The sequence below is a fragment of the Elephantulus edwardii genome, unplaced genomic scaffold (genome assembly GCF_000299155.1).
Source record: "Elephantulus edwardii isolate Elephantulus edwardi_28Jun2011 unplaced genomic scaffold, EleEdw1.0 scaffold00361, whole genome shotgun sequence".
Lineage (NCBI taxonomy): Eukaryota > Metazoa > Chordata > Mammalia > Macroscelidea > Macroscelididae > Elephantulus > Elephantulus edwardii.
The window spans coordinates 1017672-1021572 of record NW_006400111.1 but is presented as its reverse complement, the minus strand read 5'-3'; positions in this window follow the sequence as shown (position 1 = coordinate 1021572).

The following is a 3901-nucleotide window of genomic DNA, read 5'->3' as shown; positions in this document are numbered from 1 at the left end:
AAAAGTTGGTAGAAATCATCTATTTCTTCTTCTTTGGCTTGGGTTGTTGGTGCATATATCTGAATGATAGTGGTATTCACTGGACTTCCTTGTAAGCGTATGGATATAATTCTATCACTCACAATGTTGTACTTCAAGATGGATCTAGAAATTACTTTTTTAACTATGAAAGCAACCCCATTTTTCCTCACCTTTTCATCTCAGGAGTAATATATCTTATGATCATCTGACTCAAAATGCCCCATGCCAGTCCATCTCTCATCTCTCCAATGCCTACTATGTCAATATTTATGTGTTCCATTTCTTTCTTAACAATTTCTAATTTTCCTACATTGATGGTTCTTACATTCCATGTTCCAATCACTAGTGTTTGCTTACAACTGTTCCTCTTCCTTTGTATTTCCATACTTGAAAGTTCTACGTAGGTTGCCCTTTCTGTTAGTCTATGTGTGTTCTGTTGTACATAGGGTTTTCAGAGGCCTGCTATTTCAGAAGTGGATGGCCAATCCTTCTTCCTAGTCTTTCTTAATCTGAATGTTTAAATTTAGAGGATTATCTGACAGACAAGCAATATGTGGAACAGTGAAAGATAAATCCTTCATTGTGGAGTGTTCCTGCCCTTAGCCCAGTGCATTGACCCACTTATTTCCCAGCTCCACCCTCCACCAGGATACCCATTCACTTCTACCAAATCCCTTCAGAATTTATTTTCCATTGTCCGACCCATGATCTGACAGCTTGTATCTGAAGCTTTCTTAGCTTGGAATATACCCAGAGAAAATGAGAACTGAGGCACAGAGACTTGTACACCAGTGTTCAGAGAAGTGTTATTCACTATCACAAGCACCTGGAAACAGCCCGATATCCAACAACAATTGAATTGATTGAGAAATTATGATACATTCACACATGGAATACTACAGAGCATACAGGAGCAATGATTTAGTAAACTATTACCTAACTTGGGAGGGACCAGAGAGTATTATGTTGACTGAACTAATTCAGTCCCACAAGGACAAACACTGTATAAAACCACTATTGTAGAATGAGTGTGAGGATCCAAGGGGGCGGGTTTGAAGCAGAGGGGTGAGGTGTGTCTATGTGTGTGTGTGTGTGTGTTTAATCATGGGGTCATACAATTTAATGGGTGGGGGGTGAGGGAAATGGGAAGGATCTGGGGTGAAAACCAGCCTATTTTAATTTTGTAAATAAACTAGTACTTAAAAAAAAAAAAAGTAAAAACCCCAAACCAAACAATAACAAACAATCTTTGTAGGTGACAATGAGAAATAAACAATGAGGCATAAAAGAAGGTTTGGAGGGAGCCAGCCATTGTGAGCAGCTAAGAGTTGATGCTTTGTTAACATGGTGTTTGGTCTGGTCTTCCTGGTGAAGTGAATGTTAGAATCATTCCTTTAGCCCTTTCTCCCACTATCTCACCTTCCTCTTAAAAGTTAATGGCATTAACTCTAATGATATTAATGGTTCGTAAAAGTATTTGCTGTGCCATGTTGGACAACTCTTCAGAGGTGATTTGTAACAAGGGGAAGATTGGATGTATTTGGATAGTTTCTTTGTTCCATGTGTGCATTTGGCCCTCATAACAATTCGGTGAGGTTGTTGCCTTTCTCCCCAGCTTTGCAAAAGAGGAAAAGATAACTTGTCTCAGTCTGTGTGGTCCCCCACCCCCATCCCCTCCTCCCACCAATGGAGAAAGGGCAGTGTATGTTAGTGTTCAGAGAAACAGAACTAGTGAGATTTGTCTGTCTGTCTGTCTGTCAATCTAACTATTTACTTAAAGGAATTTACTGAAGACTGGAGACTTCAACTGGCTGACACAATTGTTGGGGACTGGCAAGTTCATAATCTATATATCAAGTGGAAGGCTTGCATTTCAAGATGTGTAGGTCTGCCAGTAGTGTAGAGAGAGAAGGGAGAGTCCTGTGGAAATGTCCATCTATATTTCAGAGGCAGAACATGCTCTAAGAGAACTCTCTTTTCAATTGCTTGATTATATTAGATTATATATGGAACAATAACTAGACTAATGTATGGGCAAGTATTATTCCCAGTGGGAATCGTGACTTAGCCAAGCAAACTCATAAAATTACCCATCACAGAAGGTGAGTCTATAGTTCTTCTGAGAGCTAAGATTTCAGAACGTTCTGCAAAGCTGATTCAGCTACCAAGGACAGAATTGCATCTGTACTTCAGGAACTCCCAGATCAATCGTGCTTAATAAGGTTGAGAATGCTTCTCTTGACTTTAAGAGCCACACTCTGAGTCACAGAAGGTGCTAGAAAAGCCATCTGGAGACAGAAGTTAAAATTTCAAGGAATGTGAGGTAGTAGGAGAAGGAGCTAAAAGTGTTTTTGGTACAATTCTAACATTGACTTCCCTAGGGAGACCGGACCAAAAACCATGTTAACAAAGCATCAAACTATAGCTGCTCATAATGGTTGGTTCCCTCCAACCTTCTTTTATGCTTCTTCACTTTGTTGTTTATTTCTCATTGTCACCTACAAGGCTTGTTTGTTATTGTTGCTCATAGATTACACTCTCTTTTTGACTGCCACATCTTTAGCTTTTTCACAGGGAATTTTTTGCTTTAGAAACCTGACTGTATAATTGTTGTTGTAACTTCTTGCATTGACATTTGTTCTTTTCTTTCAAACCACATCTATTTTTGTCTTTAAAAAAAACCTCAGCCTTGTTTTATTTAAACATGAGCAACAAAACCTGAAATATTTTTGTCTCAAGTATCTACTCTTTTAATTCTTCTCTTCACCACCACATTTTAGCATCGTATTACTCACATTAAACTTCTGACAAATTTAAATACAAATGTACGTGAAGTTGAAAATGAAACAAAACCCTATCTCATATCATTTTCTAGTGACCATCTCCGCCAGCAGCTGAGGGTCCATTCAGACTTTTGTCCTGTGAAATGAAATCACTGAAATTTATTAACATCCACATTTTTTAGATTATAATTCCTTTTTTGTTATGCAGTATTTTTAAAATTTATTTTAATGAAAGTTTACATAGACTTTGGATTTCTATTCATTCTTTGTTGCACATTTTCTTCCCTGCCCATCCCTCCCCCCAGTTCACTTTTCTCTTTGAAAAGTAAAAAACAAATTCTTTCATTGTTATACAATACCCTCCAACCCCCCAGTCCACTCCACTATGCAGCTTTTACTCTGGAATCTTGCCATGACAATAATACCTAATAATATATTTCTCTTAAACAGTTCTCTCCCTTATCTGTTTTAATGCAGTATACATTATTTATCCCCTCTTCGTTTCCCCCAAACCTCAATGTCAGTCCTGCTTTACAACAGAGGCACTATGCAGTATTTGTCCTTTTGTGACTGAGTTATTTCACTCAGCATAGTGTTCTCTAGGGTCATCCATTTTGTATAATATTTCATGAGTTCCTTGTTTTTTAATACAGCATAGTATTCCGTTGTGTAAATATACCAGAGCTTTTCTATCCATTCATTTGTTGATGGGCACTTGGGTTGTTTCCAACTCTTTACCATTATGAACAAAGCTGCAATAAACATGGGTGAACATATATCTGCTTGCGTGGCAGTTCTGGTTTTCTTTGCGGTATATTCCCAGGGTCAAATGGTATTTCTATTCCAACTTTTTGAGAAAGCGCCATACTTTCTTCCATAATGATTGCACCATTTTGCACTCCCATCAACAGTGAATAAGGGTTCTGGTTTCTCCACAACCTCGCCAGTATATGTTGTTTGCTGCTGTGTTAAATTTTGCTATTCTTCCTCGAGTGAGATGATATCTCAGTTGTTTTGATTTTCATCTCTCTTAGAGCTAGGGATTTGGAACATTTCTTCATGTGTTTGTTGGCCGTCTGAATGTCTTCTTTGGTGAA